This window comes from Triturus cristatus, chromosome 6, assembly GCF_964204655.1.
Source record: "Triturus cristatus chromosome 6, aTriCri1.1, whole genome shotgun sequence".
In the NCBI taxonomy this organism is placed as follows: Eukaryota; Metazoa; Chordata; class Amphibia; order Caudata; family Salamandridae; genus Triturus; species Triturus cristatus.
The window spans coordinates 1,090,463,643-1,090,484,949 of NC_140589.1; the positions used below are offsets into that span (position 1 = coordinate 1,090,463,643).

The 21,307-nt window shown below is 49.9% G+C and overlaps 1 protein-coding gene across 3 annotated transcripts in view; it reads left to right on the top strand.

Moving 5' to 3' along the window:
• The window catches only part of LYST (lysosomal trafficking regulator), a 3,752,809-nt gene that overhangs the window by 1,705,891 nt on the left and 2,025,611 nt on the right, over window positions 1–21,307 (top strand). The window lies entirely within an intron of this gene.

The window sequence follows — 21,307 nt, forward strand, 5'->3', positions numbered from 1 at the left end:
CGGAGTTCCTAGAGCAGCATTCCCCTCCAAATTATCACGAGAAACTGGCAACTGCCCATCAGGAATTGTTTCTTATGCTGTCTGGGTTATTTAACCCTATTATTCCTCGTAAAAAGGGATTTGTCAACCAGCCTAACTGGTATAATAAGACCTGCAGATCGGCAAAGAGCGATCTGCTCGGTGCTATAAGGGACAAAGCCTCCAAGGCTGATATCCAACATAAGAGACAGATTTATAGATCCCTGATACACTTTGCTAAATTGGAATGGGCTTCTGAAAATTGGGAGAATTTAACCTCTGCCCTAAAATCAAGAGATTCGAGGAGATTTTGGTTGATTGTATCTACCGGGACAACCGAACCTCCCGCAATTGTAATCAATAACATTGCCCCAGAAGCCTGGGAAACCCACTTTAGCACTCTTTATAGGGCCCCGTCGTCTGCCCCTGCGAGCCCACTACACGCAGTACCAACCTGGGACCACCTAATTTTTACGTTAACTGAAATCCAGCTTGCCATTTCCCAATTCCTGCTGGGAAAGCACCAGGATTGGATGGGGTACCAGGTGATTTGTATAAACATGAACCTAGTGTATGGGCACCATATCTCACATTACTGTTTAACGCCATCCTCGACGGCCTGCCTATTCCCTCTACTTGGCTAGGCGCCGAAGTTGTGCCTATCTTTAAAAAAGGATCTCCACTGCTGCCAGGGAATTACAGGCCTATTAGCTTGATAGATGTTGCACAAAAACTTTTCTCGAGGCTGATCCTGAATCGTATTATGGATTGGGTTGAGTCATCTGAGATCTTGAGCAACTATCAAGCTGGCTTCCGAAAAAGCGTTTCCACAACTGACCAGATCTTTAGGTTGTGCATCCTCTATTGGAAAACAGTAAAGATAGAGGGGGGGTCCCTCTATACAGTTTTTGTCGATCTCCGCGCGGCTTTCGACCTAGTTCCCCGCATAAAATTATGGTCCGTGCTACTAGATTTAGGCCTTCCAGGGCCTCTCTTGCACATATTGGTGCGTCTCCATACTAACAATTATGCGAGGGTAAGATGTGGGAGAGGTGGCAGCCTTTCAGCTAGTTTTCCTGTTGAAAGGGGGGTAAGGCAGGGGTGTGTCCTGGCGCCCACCCTGTTTTGCCTTTATGTAAATGGTCTCATTTCTCACTTAAATGACATACCCAATAGAGATGCTCCACGTCTTGCGGGTACTGGCATATCGGCCAATATGTTTGCCGATGATACGTTGCTTCTAGCCAAGACCCCTATGGGGCTACAACGTGTCTTGGATGGTTTTGTATCCTTTTGTAGTGATCGGGGGTTGGAGATCAATACGGCTAAAACCAAATTTATGATCTTCAACCCCCCTAGGTCTCTCCGACCTAATCCTACTATAAATGGAACCAGCTTAGAAAGAGTCCACACTTTCGAGTATTTGGGTCTAACACTAAATGAGAAAATGACCTGGTCTCACCATCAGATCAAATCAAATTTAAAGTTAAATCAAAGGGTAGGGGGAATCCTGAAACTATGGAACCAATCTATGACCCATCCGATTGGTCCGCCTCTGGAAATTTATAAAATGCAGGCTCGTGGGGCTTTAATTTATGGCGGCGAACTCAGGGGCATTGATTGCGCCCCTGAGATTGTCGCTACGGAGAACAAGTTCTTACGGAACCTGTCTGCCCTTCCATCTAGCACGCCGCTACTTCCCCTTAGGCTCGATATGGGACTAAGACCGATAAGGGAGGAACTCGGCGTGAAGCCTTTAACTTTTTGGAGGCGTCTCTGGACAACCCCTGAACTTTTGAGTTATCGCTCTGAACTTATGGAACTCTATCTTCATCCAGCCCTGGGTAAAATCCCATGGCTGAATTATGTCAAAAATGAACTTGCTAAGCTGGGTTTACAGACCCATTGGACAAAACCCTTAGAGACCTGTGCGACCATACCCCGTAAAGAACTTGTTGCACTTTACCACAATTTTAAGCTCTCGGCAACCCTTGCAAATGAGAACTTGGGATCAATGACCGCTACTTTTCTCATCACTAAGGATCACTATATATTGGAAACCGTCCTGAATGACATTAATCCTGTCACCCTGAGAAAACTATTTTTACAATGGCGATATAACGCACTACCAGTTAGAGCACTCACCAGTAGGTGGCACCCGCCTACCGCAAAAAATTGTCCAACATGCTCTAGTGAGCTGGAGGACGATATTCATTTAATGTTTTTTTGCCCTATGTACACTAAATCTAGGAAGAAATGGATTGCTCCCATTTGTAGGAGCTGGGGATTTAGACGACATTTAGATGCCTATAGGCTGCTGAAAAGTGATCTATCTCCTTCTACCGTTTTTGCTATTAGCAAGTACTTAGCAGCAATATGGTATATCAGAAGAATTCACCTGCCGAAATGAAAGGTAAATTGTCTATCCTTGGCTAGGACTATGTCCCAATTCACTTTTTCGTAATTGTATTCTCCCCAGTTTATAGTGTATTTTTTATCCATGAATGATTTTTCTCTTTAAGATAATCTGTCTGATTTAAATGTATTTGTATGTTTTCTTTTATGATTCATTGAATCGAAATAAAGATTTAAAGAAGTTTCCTTTGAGAATGTGTTTGTTGCTCTGTTGACTAATGTAAAAATGAATGATTTGCAGTTCACATTTGGCGTCTGGACAGTTTAATTAAATGTAACACCCACAAAGAGAAATGCATGACAAATCAATTTAAGTACTATCTTGAAAAAGTAAAGACTGGTTCCCTTCATCCTATATGAGTGCTTACTAGCCCTCGCCTCAGGGAACGAGCCTCCATCACATGCAAAGCAGTGCATTGATTTCATGAAAGGGGGGTAGGAGCCATACTTATTTTCATTGGGCCTTGCTTGACAGCGGAACTGTCCGCTAGACATATTGCTTCCAAAATGGAGAAAGCAAGCTTTGTGTGAACCCCCTTCAGCCATTGGTTTCTTTTGTGATCCCCTTCATCTTTTTCTTTGGGACATTGTCAATCTTGGATTTGTCCTGACGAGTATAGCTGTCTCACCATTGTGCAATTGGGTATCTGGTTTTTGTTTCTGCCTCCTAGCGGTTTGATTTCACTACAGATAGGACTACTACTCTGTCATCACATGTTCCATTTTTTCTTTATCTCTTTCTTGCTTTGTATACAGTGCAGTATTCTGACCTAAAATGACCATCTAAATGGTTTTTGTTTATATTTACTCATCGGGACAGCCTGATCCCAAAATAGTCAAGTCTCGAGATTTTGGCTGCTTCTTTAGCCTGCTTTCCTCGTCGCTGCTTCACTGCAGCTTGCAGCGGCATCATTATGTTCTCTGCTATATCCTCCTCTTAACCGTGACTCATGGCTGTACTGGCTCTTAACTCTTTCCAGTTCTAATGTCGTTGTTGGATTTTGAGCCCTCTGTGTCTTCGGTTTGCAGTCTTATCTCCTTCCTCACCCTCCATGTCACTCCATCATTGTGGCTTACAGCCCCTCCCTTACTTCTCACCGCAGCTTCCAAAAGTCCTGGCACCTTATCAGTTCCGCTGTGCTTATCTGATAGAGACTTCCAGTTGTAGATTCCTTACCTTCAGAATTTCCACTAGGTGTCAGTCTGGATCCAGAGATTTTTATTCAGCAATACCCGTGCGTGTCAGTAGGCAGCGTCTGTCAGCTTCGCATCTGTCCTCAGCGTCGTTCGCTCTGGAATTAACATCACAGGACCTATATCGACGCTGCCCGGGCACACTGACAGTGTTTTCTTTGTCTGCAGCAGCATAAGCGCAGATCCGGAGAGAGCTACCCCTTAGCAGATTTTTGGCTAACATTTTTTCGACTTTTGTCAAGTTTTTGACTGAGTTCTTTCCTCCTGATGCGTAGAGAATGTCCCAATGTCAGACCAGTTTCACGCTCTGCAGATCCTGTCATCGGATGATGTCCGTAATGGATCCGCACCTCATATGCCTCTGGTGCTTGGAGTGCAACCACAACTCGAAGTCCTGCTCAGAGTGCCAGGCCATGATCCCAAAGGCTTTGCAGGAGTGGTCCCAAAAGCTGTTGGGGCCCTGCGCTCGGTTTGGCATTGCTCCAGTTCTCGTTTGAGAGTAAGGTCCCAAGAGTGGTCACAGAACCCACGCTCCTCGTCGCATTCCAAGTCATCGGGGAGGTCCCGTAAGCACAAGAAGAAATCGAAGAAGCATAGGCTCTCTTCAACTTTACCCCATCTGTCGGCCAAAGCGGCATGGGACACTGAGTGTGTTCGCTCTAAGGCTGCGTGCCCAGAGCCTCCTTCTGAGGGGACTCCATGCCTCCCTGCTTTTCCGGCAGAATTTATATATGAGGCCATGTACCTCATTTTTGGGCAGCCTGGCTCCACTGGTGTACCTTCAGGCCCCGCAGAATTGGTTGGGGGCCCTACGCCTTCGCCGGTGGCTTCCACTCTGACGTCCCTGTGGATCTGTTATGGGATCCGGACCGACGTCGGTCATTCAAATTTGACCTTCCCCAAACGTCGGTCCCAGCGGCGATGCTCCCTTCATCGACCGTATTCCTGGTTGGTGTTGACCTCATCCTCATCCCCGAAGTGGACATCGAGTGGGTCTGGCATTGGTTCCGACACCGGAAGGGACTTTTGTCCCTGTGTTTATCCCTGCTGTGGATTTTGTGTCAGGAGATGGTGATGAGGACTGGAAGGGGCAGCTGGACCCTTTCACAGACCATCTTGAAGAAACTGGCCTGATGGATGGACCTGGGTGAGGCCGATGGGTTTTATACTTCCCCTGACACTGGCTTGCTTTCTCACCCTACCGTGGCTACAGAGGAGGGAGCTTCCTACGCTGTGGTGATGAGAAGGGCAACCGAGGTCCTTGACCTCGAGCTCCCTTTGATGGCTGTCAGGACTAAGCTCATGACAGAGGTGCTTCAGTCTGCGGCTTCTACCTCCGAATTCTTCTTGCCCTGTAATGAAGCCCTCATGGATGTCCTTCTGAGCACTTGGTCCAAGCCCAGCATAGGGGCTCCTGTGGACAGGACATTCGCCCGCTGCCATAGCCCCGCTCCGAGCGACCCAGCGTTCCTTATGTAACATCCCTCCCCTGAGAGCTTGGTTGTCCAAGCATCATCTTCCTAAAGCGCATTCTCTTCGGAATCCCCTGATGGGGAATCCAAGAAGCTGGCCATCTTGGGAAGACTATCTTGTAGGAGGCTGGCTTAGTATATGGTGCACACTTAAGTGAAGCATCATGCACTAATTCAGAAAACCCTTATTGTGATTTTAGTGGTCTTAAACGACTTCAGAAGGCTCTTTAAGTGATAGCTGTGTGTAGCGGGTTGAGTGACTGCTCGTGACAACAGAATACAATGCAAGGGTGTTTTATTGAAATCTTCACACAAGTCGGGTAAGAGAGAGAACAACCAGGCACAATAATGTCCTCGAAGTGAGGTTCCGGCACGTTCGTGGGTAATAGCTCTTTGTATCCTCAAGGTCGTCTGGTCTCTCTCAGACTCTCCAAATAACCGTGTGGGGAAGACAAAAAAAGAAAAGAAAATACGGCCTTACTATCAGGCTTGTTTTGAGGCCGTCAGGGAGGGGGAAGTGAGGGAGCACCACAGGGGCCAGACGGTGAGGGCAGAGGGGAACCAGCACCGGGACCAGGACTGACCCGTAAGGTAGCGGTACGTCACCCTCCCGCTTCACTGACCACCCAGGGAGGAGTCAACCACCCGTCGCCCTGACCCCCGGAGCCGCTCAACCACCTGTTGGAGCCATGAACCTCCTGGTCCGTGGCTGGGCGCAGAGCAGGGAAAGCCTCCTGGCTCCTCGGTCTTGGGTCCGCCGTCAGGCCTTGCTTCCGCTGTAGTCGTCCGTCCTTCTTCGCGTTCGGTCCCTCCTCGGCTTCTCTCTCCCGCTCTTCCGTCGTAGTTCGCCTTCTCTTCCTGGTTGGGACTCCACCCTCTCAGGGTGGGCGAATCCTCTCTTGTAGCGTGTCCGGGGGCGGAGTCCTGCGGCAGGCTGGCGGCATCGGTGTTAAAGGGCCAGAACCCGGGGAAGTCAGCTGTTCCTGGATCCCTCACAGCGATCTCCATGTCCGGGGGCTGAAAATGAGAAGAGGAGTGTTGAAGGGGTAAGTCTGTAGCGCGTTCCAGGAGGTTGGAAAGGGGTGAACCCTGACACTGTGGAAGCAGCATTCAGGCTTAGTCCAGCAGGAGTGTTTAGCAGCTTGTTTTACTAGAACTAATCATATAGTGTAGGTTAAATGAAAAAGAACCACACCGTGTAGTTATAAAAAGAAGTATATTCATTATGCACACTCACACATTGGTATATATCCTACCCGGAGATATCAACACAATGCTCACAATATTTCAAATGTGAACACGTAAGTAAGCACAAATACACAATGGTCTCCTGGGTAAACCAAACCATATACTAAAGAAGTGGAATGCAAATTGAGACCGAGTCAGAACTTTGACCAGAGGACCAAAGAGCTGGGGACCCAAGGAACCACCCAAGGTAAGTACCAAGGAACCCCATGGTGGCTGTGTACAGAGTGGAAACACTGCACTAAACCAGTGCAAGTCAATGGAAATATCGTGGTTGCAGTTTTTAAGAAGGGCCCTTCCCAGTGGACCCTGAAGAAACCCTGTGGAAGAAAGAAGGTGGGGTTGTCACCACATCCGTGGATACCCCATGAACCAGGATACCGACACCAAGGAAACATGGTGCGAAGTGACGTCGGAAACCTCTGTAGACCACAATGGAGGACCTGAGGAAAGATGCCATGGCTGAAGAAGGTAAAAGAGTCTGGTGGAATCCAAAGGTGGATTCTTGAAGAGAAGAACCTGCAAGCAGAGGGGACGCAGTCTATGCCACTTGGAGGTGACCAGGAGACATGGAAGACCAATGAACACCAATGACGCAAGATGCAGGAGTGATGACGGTGACCTTATTTCTACAGCTGTGAGGTTCAGGCGATGCTGTGGAAAAGATTTGGCAGGTCACACCCTTGATGGACTCTTCTCCAACAATCCTGTTATCACAACCCTCAAGACGCTTCCACTTAGCTGGTCTGATCACCGAGCCATCATTTTTTAATATATTCTGCCATCTAAAGTACAGGCCTTCTCTAACCCAGCCAAATCTGTCACTCATAGAACTTGGCACAAATTAGACACCTAGACGCTAACCCATTGTCTAGCGCAGATTCAACCTTACCTCCCTCTCGCCGTTAACTTATGATCCGCCTATACCTCCTGGCTTAAGTCTGCCTTTTCTAAACTAGCTCCACTAACCACGTCCCATAATAACAGAATGGAACCTTCTGCCGCCTGGTTCTCCAAAGCTTTGAGGCTGGAAAAACAAGCCTGCAGAAGGCAAGAAAGGCCCAGACGTAAGCACTATGATGCCCAAGATAAATGGTTATACAAACTTGTGCTAGCCATTTACAAAACCTTTTTATCAACTAAAAGAATCTATATTATACTTAAATGATCGAGAATGCATCCAATTCCAACAAGGAACTGTTTCAGGTGGTCACAAAGCTTACCTCTGTCCTGAAAAATAATTTGACCATACATAGTCAACAATTCTGTGATACTTTGGCCTTTACTTTTAAAGACAATGTCGACCAGATCTTTAATAAATTTGACAACTCAAAATCCAAGGATACGATTAAGCGGAGACAGCAGAAAGATCTTGGCTCCCCCGCTCTTGGAATTTATATCCACTTCTCCTAATCGAGTAGCCTCTATCTTCCTTGAAGCTAAATCAGGATCACCTTATGACCCATGCCTTCTCAGGATTCTGAATCTTGCTCCAGAACCTATTTCCACCTACTTATCGTCCATTTTTAATCTAATGTTTTCGCAAGGGGTGTTTCCCACCAAGTGGAAATAGGCCTCCATTCTCCCCCTAATAAAAAAGCCCAACTTGATATTAATTATTCCAACAACTATCATCCCATCTCTAGGCTTCCTCTGCCAGTGAAAATTGCACAGAGGATTATTAACTCAGAACTGTTAAAATGTATCCTTTACAACCATCATTTGGACCCCAGTCAGTTTGGTTTTAGAGCAGAACACAGCATAGAAACAGCCCTAATCAAAAAAACTGAAGAACTAAGAACCTTGTTAGATAATGGTTCAGCTGCCCTCATTTTGCTGGGCCTATCTGCTGCATTCGATCAGTGGACCTTAAGCTTCTGGTCCACCTCTTGAATGTCTTAGGGGTCAAAGATAAGGCCCTCTCCCTCCTCTCGTACTTCCTCTCAGAGAGGACCCAAACTCGGACCTTGGGGCAATTTGAATCCCTACCTTTACACTGCCATGCGGGGTTGCCCAAGGCTCTGCATTGAGCCCAACCCTATTTAACATGTATGTCTTAGGACTAGCATCCCTAATCAAAAGCTTCAACCTGAACCCCACCTCTTATGCTGATGACACCCAGATAGTAGTAAAAGCAGTTGATAAAGATTCTTCAGGTCTATCAAAACTGCATAACTGCCATTGGTTCATGAATGAGTAGGCATTGTTTAAAACTTAACTCTGGTAAAACCGAAGTAATCTTGTTCGGAAACCTCCTCCCTGCATGGTCTCCAGCCTGGTGGCCTGACCGTCTAGGTCACCCACCTTTACCTGTGATAAAAGCCAAAAACTTGGGCTGCATTATTGATGATAAACTGCTCCAATCTCAGCATGCTCAGGTTCAGCAAGCTCCAAGACACCCAAGGGTATATGTGCGCAATATACATTTTATTAACATAACCAAGAGCCGTTCACAAGACTACCCACGTCGGAAGTCAAGAACCTGGGGGTCGGTGAACAGGGGGAGCACCAACAAACATTGGCAGTAGCAACAAATGTTGCAAATGAAAAAGGTGCAGTGTTGGGACCAGCAAGGTTGAAGTGCAGGAGAGTCAGAGCAGGCCCCGAGCAAGCAATGTAGCCCACTGAAACCAAAGAAGACCCTCAAGAGGACCCACACGCCTAGGGCACAAGAGTTGCAAGAGGACCATGAACAGCTCACCAAAGATGCAGGCCCACGCTGCAGAGTATGCGGTGCGGACAAAGACCTTGGTAGGAAGAGATGCTGGAGACCAAAGATCTCTGGAGGGCAGAGCCCACAAGCCATGGCAACGGCAAGTCGAGGCAGTGCACAGGGATTCTGTTCCAGTGGTCCCGAAAAGGGATACTGGCCTAAAACTTGCTGAGCGGACAGGTCAGGCCTCGAGGGAATTGCAGAATTACCACCTGTGTTGCTGAGCTTTTCAGAGTCTGTGGATCAAACCAGTCAGCTTTGTTGTGGTGCCTTTAGATGCAGAGGAGTGACACCTTCACTGCAAGGGAGATTCCTTCAGGTGTCTTGATGCCCACAAGCCCGGAGAGGAACCTGGTTGAAGCACAGGCACAGACGACGAAGACTTGCAGAACAGCGAGACCAGGAGCAGCAGGAGTCTTCCTTTGTGCAGTCTTGGTTCCAAACGAAGTCCAAGGTGCCCAGACAGTTGAGGTTGAAGTGGTTTCGGAGCCAAGTCTTGTCCCACGACAAATATGAAGAGACACCCACAGGTAAACCTATATGTGCCCTAGGGAAATGGTTGATACGATTCAAGGGTCCCTCCCAGAGGTTGCACAGAGGGAAGGATACTCCCATGTCCAGTTTCACGCCAGAGCAGGAGCCAAATGCTCCCTGAACTGGCTCAAACTGGAGTATGCAAGTAGGGCACCAAGTGAGCCCGTCAATGCAGTCTGGCAAGCGCCTCTTGGGTGTTTACCAAGGTGATGGCAGTGGTCGCAGCTCATCTGTGCAGATAAGGGGTGCCAGTCATCCCCTATCTCGACGACTGGCTGTGGAAGGCGGGCTCGCCACAGGCTGTCGTTTTCCACCTATGGCTGACCTCCTGCACTCGCTGGGGTTCACTATCAGCGTGCCGAAGTCGCACCTGTTTCCCTCTCAAACGATCCCTTTCATCGGGGCGGTTCTGGACATGGTGCACTTTCAGGCCTATCCTCCTTGGCAGCGAGTCTGGGATAATTGGGCTATGATTCTGATGTTTAAGCCTCTATCCCTGATTTCGGTGAGAATGAGACTGAGGCTGCAGGGCCTCACGGCCTCCTGCATCCTGTTGGTGGATCATGCCAGATGGCATATGTGGGCTCTGCAGTGGGACCAGTTACAGTGGGCGCAGCATCCGGGAAATCTTTCCGACTACGTCTACATCTCGGAGGGAACTGCGCACCAAGTGCAGTGGTGGCTAATGAACCAAGATTGGGTCAGAGGAAGATCCCTCTTCCTTTCCCACCAGATCCAACGGTAGTGACGGATGCGTCACTCCTAGAACGGAGCGGTCATCTGGGAGAGGCGGATATCAGAGCACAGGTGTCTGGTCTACGGCATAGTCTGGTCTCCATATCTACATTTTGGAATTCCGGGCGATCAGTCTGGCTCTGAAGGCATTCCTTCCCTCTCCAAAAGGAAATTGGTGCAAGTTTTCATGGACAACACCACTGTCATGTTTTACTGCAACAAAGAGGGCGGGGTGGAGTTGATCACGATTGGCGTCTCCATCCGAAGGTGGCGCATGGTCTTTTTCAGCAGTGGTGAGTGCCTTGGTAAGATCTGTTTGTATCCAAAGAACACGTGCAATGTCAGCAGTATTGTGTGTTGGAGTTTCCAAAAATATGGTTGTTTATTACACAACACTTACTAACACATTGGTATACCTCCTACCCAGAGATATCAACAAAAATGCACACAATAATTCAATTTCAATCAGATAAGCACGCACAATACACAGTGGTCTCCAATGGGGGAAACAAACCATATACTAAGAAAGTGGAATGGGAACTGCAACCGAAGTCGGACTAGTACCAGGAGACTCAAAAGAGCTGGGACCCAAGGAGCCACCCAAGGTAAGTACCCAGGAACCCCACGGAGTCTGTGTGCAGAGTGGAAACACAGCTGCGTACTCAATAGAAGTCAATAGAAAAGTCGCAGTTGCAGTTTTGAAGAAGGACTCTTTCCAGAAGAAACCCAGTGGAAGACCGAAGGTTGGAAAGTCACCCCACCCGTGGATTCCCCAGGAACCAGGAATCCTACACCAGGTAAGCCGGGTGCATAGTGACATCGAAAACCGCTGCAGACCACAATGGAGGGCTTCAGTAAAGATGCCGCTGGCGAAGACTATGCATGAGTCCAGTGGAATCCAAGGGTGGATTCTTGAAGAGAAGAACCTGCAAGCAGAGGGGACAGAGTGTGTGCCACTCGGAAATGACCAGGAGGCACGGAAGAGCAATGACCACCGATGATGGAAGATGCAGGAGTGATGACGTTGAATTGTTGCTGCAGCTCTGAGGACCAGGCGATGCTGAGGAACACCAGGAGCCATTTACGAGCTGTTCCATGTCGGATGTCTGATGTCGGTGACTAGGTGGTTGGTGTCCGGCAGGATCACCAACAAGCCTTGGTTGCCGCAACTGACAGGGAAGATTATAAAGGAGCAGTGTTGGGACCAGCAAGGTCTAAGGGACTCACCAACAGCAGGAGAGTCAGAGGAGACCCGAGCAAGTAGGGGAGCCCACTAAAGCAAAGAAGACCCTCAGGAGGACCCACAGGCTGATGGCACAGGAGTCACAAGAGGACCTTTAGCGGCTCACCAAAGATGGAGGCCCACAGTACAGAGGAAGCATTGAGGACACTGATCTTGGAGGGAAGAGGTGCTGGATGCCCGAGGTTCTTGTTGCATAAAGATCTCTGGAGTGCAGATCCAACAAGCCTTAGCAATGGCAAGTTGCTGCGATTCACAGGCGTTCAGTCCCGGCTGTTCCAACGAGGGATACTGGCCTCAAAATTAGAGAGGGCCGGTCAGGCCTCGATGGTGTTGCAGAACCACCACCTCTGTTGCTGAGCCTTTCGAAGTCCGTGGCACGTCAAGAGCAGCAGACCGGTTGGCTTTGTTTAATTGCCTGCAGATGCAAGGGAGATTACTTTGTGTGTCCTTGATGCCCACATGTATGTTGAAGATCCTGGAAGAAGCACAGACACAGATGATGACAAAGATTTACAGAACAGCGAGATCAGGAGCAGCAGAAGTCTTCCTTGAAGCAGTCTTGGTTCCAGGCGAAGTCCAAATGTCCAGACGGTTGACGAGTGACATGGTTTAAGGCTGGAGTCTTGTCCCATGACGAATCTGAGGACCCACCCACAGGTAAGATCTTTTATACCCTAATAAACGGGTTAGGATGATTCAGGGGTCTCTCACAGAGGAGGGGCTAGTGAGAGGGGAGTATACTCCCATGTCCTTTGTCCGGTTTTGCCCCGGAGCCAAGGGCTCCCAGAACTGTTTCCAACTGGAGTAAGCAAGGAGGGCACCAAATGTGCCTTTCAAAGGAGTCTGGTGGTGCTGGCAAGCACCCCCACTCCAGCCACTAAGTCCTGTCTGGGAGGTGGTCACACCTCCCTGTGACAGAAAACCTATTGTTCTACCTTCCCTTGCTCGAGCTCAGCTCAGCAGCAGGAGGGCAGAATCGTGTCTGGGGTCGGCAGCAGCACAAGCTTGCTAGCAGACCCTGGAAGGCTGTTACCTGGAGTACTGGTGGCTTCACGGAGAAGCCCCAGTGTATGGATTCATACCACCAACACCGGTAATGGTGTTGGAGTATGATTCCAACATGTTTGATACCAAACATGCCCAGGTTTGGCACAGCCACTATATAGTTAGCCATCGCATAATGATGCTTGACTATATGCATCAGAATGGCTGACCTCACTTACAAAGCCTGGAGAATCAATGACAGGGTTTGTAGGGGTTGTCCTGCTCATAGAGGGGCACCCTAACACTTATAACCCAACACCGTACCTTTAGGATTGAAAGGCCTGCCTTAGTAGTGACCTCAGATATAAGGAAACATATCTGTCGTAAGTGGTGCTAGTACCAGCGTACACAGGCTGCGATGGCAGTCCTGTAGTCACAGTTTGAGTGGTCTCTCATGGGTGACATAATACATGCTGCATCCCATGGGTGACCCCTGGTGTACCTATGCCCTGGGTACCTTAGTAACCTATACTAGGGACTTACAAGGGTACACCAGTAGCCAATTCTGGTGTTGCCAAAGTACTTACCATGTTGAATTTAGGGAAGAAGCACAGTGGCTGTGGTCCTGATTAGTAGGATCCCATCCAGACTAGTCAAAAAAACATACTGAGACCAGCAAAAAGTTGAGGTAACCGTGAAAGCAGATCCTACTTTCCTTCAGCCTCCTATACGCCTTTCCATCTATAGCACTTTTGTCCATTGTGCTCAAGAAGATCAAGCATGTCCGGGCCCAAATCATTCTTGTGGCTCTGGATTGGGCACGAAGAGTCTGATATTCTGACCTTCTGAGCATGGCCATCGATTCTCTGACCAGACTGCCCCTTGGGGAGGATCTTCTGTCGCAGCAGCAGAGGACTGTTCTGCACTCGAACCTGTCCAATTTGAAAGAGACGATTAGTTATGGATGCCCAACCTTAGAATTACCCCCAGGCGTCAGACTGGATCCGTAAAATTTTTCTTCAGCAATACCCCTGCGCGTCGGTAGGTGGCATTGGTTGACTCTGCATTCGTCATTGGCGTTGTGGTCTCTGGAATGACGTTGCAGTATTTACTTAGACGCTGCCCCTGCGCGCTGACGTCCGTTTTTTCTTTGTCCGCACCAGCTAGTGCAGATCCGGAGAGAGTGGTACCTCGAGTCACTTTGACTCTATTTTTGCGACTTTTTGTTGACGTCTTTTGAGTCGTTCCGATTCCTGGTGCACAGGGCTGTCATCTCGGCAGACTCCTGTCACAAACTGATGTCGGTGACTGACCCCCATCTTGTGTGCCTGAAGCAAGACCACAACCCGAAATCGTGCTCCGACAGACGGGCCATGGCCCCAAAGACTTTGTGAGAGAGGTCCCGAAAGCTTCTGGAGGCCCCGCAGTCGTCTCCGCACCAATCGACGTCCCATTCGAGAGGGAGGTTGCTGGACCGTCGCGAAGCCATCACCACTCTTTATCAAAGTCTTTGTCTTCGGGTAAGTCGAAGCACAAAAAGAAGGTGAAGAAGCACCGTCGCTCTTCGCGTTCTCCCCGTCTGTTGGCCGATGTAACGCGGGATGTGGGTGGTAGTCACCCGGCTCTTCCTACGGAGCCTCCCTCCCTTTCTGGATCCGGGGTGACCCATGCCCAACTTTGTAGCTTTTACGAAGCTCTTCATTCTATTTTTGGGCATCCCGACTCCGCTGGCACACATTCAGTCCCCGCGGACTCTGCTTGAGGCTCTAGGCCTTTGATGCTGGCGGCTTCGGCCCGGCACCTCCGGGCCCCCAGGGATCCAGGCCTGAATCCGGATCGGCACCGGTCGACCTTGAGACACCTCCTCTGGCGCCGAATCCAATAGCGACAACTCCGCCGCCTCAGACGCCGATTGTGTCCCAAGCCGACGTCGACCCCGGCCTCCCCCCTCAATGTGGGCACGGAGCCGGACTGACGTCCCCCAACGTTGTGACTGGCGCCGACCATTACTTTTGTATCCCTGTTCTGCCATGGTGTTCCCTATCGACCTGAGTGGCTACCAGAGGAGGGTGAGGAGTCCTAGAAGGGGTCTGTTGACCTTCTGGCAGACCAGTTGGAAGATCAGGACTGGAGAGAGGGGTTGGGTGAGGCCAGTGTTCTGGACACTTCCCCAGACCTTGGCATGCTTTCTCCCCCTACCATGGCTATAGAGGAGGGTGCGTCATACACAGTGGTGTTACGTATGGTGGCTGAGGCCTTAAATCTCGAGCTTCCTACGGTGGCAGTTTGGACCAACCTCCTGACCGAGGTGCTTCAACCGGTTGCAGCCTCTTCGTAGCCCCTGCTGCCGTTCAATGAGGCCCTTACGGACATCCTTTAAGGCACGTGATCTAAGTTCAACACAGGGGCTTTTTGCCCAATGCCACCGCCTGGCCCCGGGCACCCCATTTTCCTCTCCCAACACCCCACCCCTGAGAGCTTGATGGTCCAAGCCTCGACTTCCAAGAGTGCATTCCTACTACACCACCTGTTAGGGAATCCAAGAAGCTGGACCACCTTGGGTAGAAAATGTTTTCTTCCTCCAGCTTAGGACTGCGGTCGGTGAACATTGCATGTCTCGTGGGCCATTACTCCCACTCTGTGTGGGATTCGGTCACACAAGTGCTGCCACAATGCCCGGAGGAGGCCCAGGCTGTACTCTCCTGTGCAGTGGCCAAAGAGAGAGACGCAGCAAAGTTCGATGTGGGCTGGACACCGCTGACCCGCTAGGCAGGACGATTTCCACATCAGTAGCTCTTAGATGCTACTCCTGGGTGAGGTCCATGGGCTTTTCGGGCGATGTCCAATCTACTCTTTTGGAAATGCCCTTTAATGGCCGTCGCCTGTTCGGTGAAAAAGCAGACAACGCGCTTGAGCGCTTTAGGGCTACGGCCAGATTCTTGGGCCTCACTTCCACCTTTCACCCCGTGCAGTCTGCTTTTCGCCACTTTTGTGGCTACGGAAGGGGTGCCCCGCTAAATTCCACCCAGAGCCACAGACCTGTGCAAGCTGCCCAGCCTCTGCACGGCCAGGGACGTGGGACCCGCCGTCGTGGGTCTGGGAGCCAGCGGGCGGGCCAGTCCACCAGCACCCCCTCTGCAGCATCCTCCAAGCCTTCCTAGTCCGACCTTTCATGGTCACCATTCACTAGTGGGTGGCAGTATTCGCCATCACATCCCCCACTGGCACAACATCACGTCGGACAGGTGGGTTTTGCAGATAGTCCAAAGGGGCTGCTCCCTCCCCTTCAAGACTACCCCTCCATCCATGCCACCTCAATTCCATCGAATGTCGGAGGATCACCTGGCGCTTCTCCAACAGGAAGTTATGGCTCTCCTGGCCAAGGGAGCCATCAAACGAGTTCCTGTCCCAGAAGTAGGTTGTGTTTGTTATCCCCACTACTTTCTGGTGCCCAAGAACGACAAAGGCCTGCACCCTATCTTGGATCTCAGGATCGTTAACCGCTTCCTTAGGAAGGAGAAGTTCAAAATGTTTACATTGGCTCGGGTCCTGTCTGCCCTCGACCCTGGAGACTGGATGGTAGCGTTGGACTTGCAGGACGCTTATTTTCACATCCACGTCCTGCCAAGCTTCAGGTGTTACCTACTGTTCACGGTAGGCCATGAGCACTCTCAGTTTACCGTGCTCCCTTTTGGCCTTTCCAGCGCCCCATGGGTGTTCACGAAAGTGATGGCGGTTGTCACAGCTCATCTGCGCAGATCAGGTGTTCCAGTCTTCTCCTATCTCGACGACTGGCTGTTGAAGACGGGCTCACCCTAGGCTGTTGTCTCCCACCTCCAGACTACAGTCGATATCCTGCATTCGCTGGTGTTCACCATCAACGTGCCAAAATCACACCTGATCCCCTCTCAGAAGCTCCTTTTCATCAGAGCAGTTCTGGACACCGCACAGTTTCGGGCTTAGCATCCTGAGCAGCGAGTCCGGGATATTCAGGCTATGATTCCGATCTTTCAGCCTCCATCCCAGGTTTCGGTCAGAATGACCCTGCGGCTACTGGGCCTCATGGCCGCTTGCATCCTGCTGGTGGACTTTGCCAGGTGGCATATGCGGGCTCTGCAGTGGGACCTGAAGTTCCAGTGGGAACAGCATCAGGGGAATCTTTCTGATTGCATTCAGGTCTCGGAGGGCACTGCATGCCAATTGCAGTGGTGGCTAATTAACCAGGACTGGGTCAATGGCTGATCTCTTTGCATTCCCCAACCAGAGTTCACAGTGGTGACAGATGCATCACTTCTGGGGTGGGGGGGCCACATGGGAGAGACTGAGATCAGAGGCCTCTGGGCTCTGGCGGAGTCCGGGCTCCACATCAACCTTCTGGAGCTTCGGGCGATCCGTCTTGCACTAAAGGCATTCCTTCCTTCTGTCAAAGGGAGAGTAGAGTAGGTGTTCACAGACAACACCATCGCCATGTGGTACTGCGACAAACAGGGCGGGGTGGGGTCGTGGACCTTATGTCACGAGGCACTTCGTCTCTGCAAGTGGCAGGAACATCAGGGCATGTCACTGGTGGTTTAACACCTGGCAGGTTCTCTGAATGCCAGGGCGGACAAACTCAGCCACCGGTGCATGATGGATCACGAATGGCATCTTTACTCGAAGGTGGTGCAGGGTTTCTTTCAGCAGTGGGGAGAGCCTTTGTTAGATCTATTCGCCACTGAAGAGAACGCAAAATGTCAGCAATTCTGTGTGTTGGAATTTCAAAGGTGGCACTCGCTCGGCGACACTTTTCATCATGAGTGGAGTTGCGGTCTTCTATACGCCTTTCCGCCTATACCACTTCTACCCAGAGTGCTGAAGAAGATCAAGCACGACCGGGCCCAAGTCATTCTTGTGGCTCCGGACTGGGCATCAAGAGTCTGGTATCCCGCGCTCTTGCACATGGCCATCGATCCTCCGATCGGACTGCCCCTTTGGGAGGATTCTTCTGTTGCAGCAGCAGGGAACGGTCATCCACCTGAACCTGTCCAGCCTCCTCCTCCTTGCGTGGAGATCGAGCGGCGACAGTTGACAGCTTTTGACCTTCCTCCCGAAGTCTGTAACATTATCTTGGCAGCCAGGCGTCCCTCCAGAAAAACAGTAAACGCCTGTAGATGGAACAAGTTTGTGGCATGGTGCGCAGCAAAATCTGTGGATCCCCTTTGTGCCCCCCTTTCTAAGGTTCTCCTCTTTATTATTTCTTTGGCCCAGCAGGGCTCTGCTCTGGGCATTCTAAAAGGCTATGTTTTGTCCATTTCTGACCAAGCTTCTTTTTTCAAGACCTCTATTGTAATTCGCTTCCTTAAGGGCATTACTCATCTTTTTCCTCCTGTTCCCTTCTTAATGCCTCAGTGGGACTTGAACTTGGTTCTGACCTATCTTACGTGCGCTCATTTCAAGCCACTACATAACTGTCCTCTCAGACTTCTGACACTTAAAACTGCCTTTCTGGTCGCCATCACCTCTGCTCGCAGGGTGAGTGAGCTGCAGGCTCTTTCTTCAAAACCTCCTTTCCTGGCTGTTCATCCAGACAAAGTTTTCCTTCGCACTAGGCCTTCTTTCCTCCCCAAAGTGGTTACCTCTTTCCACATAGGACAGACGATCACTTTGCCCACCTTCTTCCTGCCCCGCATCCTTCTAAAGAGGAGGAGAGGCTCCACCGTCTGGATCCAAAACTTGTGCTTTCCTTCTGTCTTGATCGCACAAAACAATTCTGGGTGGATGACCAGCTCTTTGTTAGATCTGTGCACCAAGAAAGGTCGGGCCGTGCAAAAGCTATAATCTCCCAATGGGTCATTCTTTGCATCAAAATCTGCTATTCCTTAGCGACAAAATGAACCTCCAGTGGGGTTGCGTACCGATTCCACTAAGACGACGGCAGCCGCTACTGCTTTGGGACGTGGGGTCCCCCTTCATGATATCAGCCAGGAAGCAATGTGGGCTTCTTTGCACACGGTTACTAAACACTACTGCCTGGAGAGCCAAGTCCAGATAGACGGCTTCTTTGGCCGTTCTGTTCTCCAGGACTTCCTGGTGTGAACTTGGTTCGCAGACCCACCTTGGTATTGCTGGGGTATCTATTCTAAGGTGAGGAATCCATAACCAACTGTCTCTTTCAGATGAATGTAAATGTAGTGCATTTATATAGCGCTCCGCACACCCCCGAAAGGGTCTCTCAGGCGCTGTGCACATACCGCTGTGGAACCCTTCCTGGCCTTTCCCTGTGAAATGCCAACTCCTGGGCACCCCCAAGGTGAAGCCAGGCATCCTAGCGCTTTTGGGGCCGTTGTGGAGATTAAGCAAGCTATTGCCCAGAGTTGCAGAGTGGGACCCGTGATTAGAATAGGCACTGAGGCGAGAATTACCAGGTCTGGGGAAATTGAGCCCAAGACCCGCCGAGGCAGGAATTGAACCCTGGTCCGGGCCAGACCTCTGCATCAGGGTCTGCCGCTCTAACCATTGAGCCACACTTCTCCACCATTGAGCCACACTTCTAGTTACTTACCTTCGGTAATGATATATCTGTAAGACATAGATTAGTTATAGATTCCTCACCACCCCACCCATCCTTTCTGTTCTGCGAACTGACTTCTAGGGTAAGGGACTTCCCTTCAGGGCCCTAGTTTTGTGCACTAGTGGTCAGTGTCTAGCATGGCTCTGCGCTTCTGGCTTGGAATATTGTGTAAAGAGCTGACAGCGCGCAGGGGCGGCGTCTAAGTAGATACTGCAACGTCATTCCGGCGATTAGGACGCCAACGACGAGCATGGAGTCGACCGACACCACCTACCGACATGCAGGGGTACAGCTGAAGAGAAATTCTCTGGATCAAGTCTGATGCCTGAGGGTAATTCTAAGGTGAGGAATCCATTACTAATCTCTAAAAGATATATCGTTACCGAAGGTAAGTAACTCGTTCGCCTCCACCTCTACCTCCTTGCATGGAAATTGAGCGGCGGCAATTGAGAGCTTGGCAGCCAGGCGTCCCTCCACTAAATCGGTGTTCACCTGTAGATGGAACAAATTTATGGCATGGTGCACCGAAAAGGCTGTTGATCCCCTTTCTGCCCCCTTTTCAGAGGTTTTGTTGTGTATATACTTTATTTGGTCTGTCAGGGCTCTGCTTTGGGCACCCTTAAGAGTTATCTTTCAGCTATCTCTGCTTTTCTGAGACTTCCAGATCAGCCTTCTTCATTTAAATCTCCCATTGTCACTCAGTTTCTTAAGGGCCTTACTCACTTATTTCCCCCATCTCCTTTCATAATGCCCCTATGGGATTTAAATTTGGTCTGAACTTGTCTTATGTGTGCTCCCTTCGAGCTTCTTCACAATTGCCCTCTCAGGCTTCTAATCCTTAAGAGTGCTTTTCTAATTGCCGTCACCTCTGCTCGCAGAGTTAGCAAGCTCCAGACTCTATCATCCAAGCCCCCCTATCTATCTATCTGTCCATCTAGATAGAGTTGTTTAAGAAGAAAAGCTTCATTCCTCCCTAATTGGTCATGCCCTATCATGTGGGACAGTCCATTACCCTGCCCACCTTTTACTTACACCAGCACCATTCCAAGGAAGAGGAGAGACTCGACCCCCTGGACCCAAAACGTGCGTTGTCTTTTTATGTTGATCGATCGAAAGACTTCTGGGTGGAAGATCAACTCTTCATTGGCTATTTGGGTGCCAAGAAGGTTTGGTAGGTGCATAATAGAACCATCTCCGGATGGGTTGTCCTCTGCCCTAAATTGGGCTACACCTTGGCAAAGAAGGACCCTCCTGTGGGGTCACGGGCGCACTCTACTAGACAAACAACAGAAACTACTGTGTTAGCATGTGGAGTCCCCGTCCTGGATATCTGTCCAGCAGCAACGTGGGCATCCCTTCACACGTTTACCAGACACTACTTGCTCGTTTGCTCCTTCAGATCATCCTTGTTTGGTCTTGGTTTGCAAACCCTCCTCCAGGGTTGGTATTTCTGGGGTATCTATTCTAAAGGTAAGGAATCTAAATCTGGAAGTCTCTATCAGAGGAATATGTTACTTGCCTTCGGTAACGATTCATCTGGTAGAGACATACTCCAGTTGTAGATTCCTTCCCTCCCCACCCATCCTCCCCGCTTTGCAAGCTAATTTCTAGGGATAGGGACTCCCTTAAAGGGCCCTAGTTTTGATGCACCAGTGGTCAGTACCTTTCATGGCTCTGTGCTTCTGGCGTGGAAAGTCTGTTAAGAGCGGACTGCAGCAGGTCCTGGCGGCATCCATATAGGTCCAGCGATGTCATTTCCAGTTCGCACGAAGACTGACCCGGAGCCGACCCACGTCGCATAACAACGTGCCGGGGTATTGCTGAAGAAAAATCTCTGGATCCAGACGGACACCTGGGGGAAATTCTAAAGGTAAGGAATCTACAACTGGAATATGTCGCTACCAGATACATTGTTACCAAAGGTAAGTAACTTATTCGTCACCAGTTCATTGTCTCACAATGGCCCGTACAGCCTCTCTATCCTACACTCCTCCTCCACAACAGCTTATGACGGTCCTGGCTTCTACTCTGTCCCTACAGTTGTTATTGATTTAATCACTTTGTGGTAGGCAAGTATTGTTTTTAGAGGACCTTTCCTTGCCTCAGTATATACACCAATACTTTTCTTTTTTTACTGCCAAGCCCTCTATGTTGACGGGCTATCACCACTAATACTACAACTACTGCATCACCTTTACCAACTT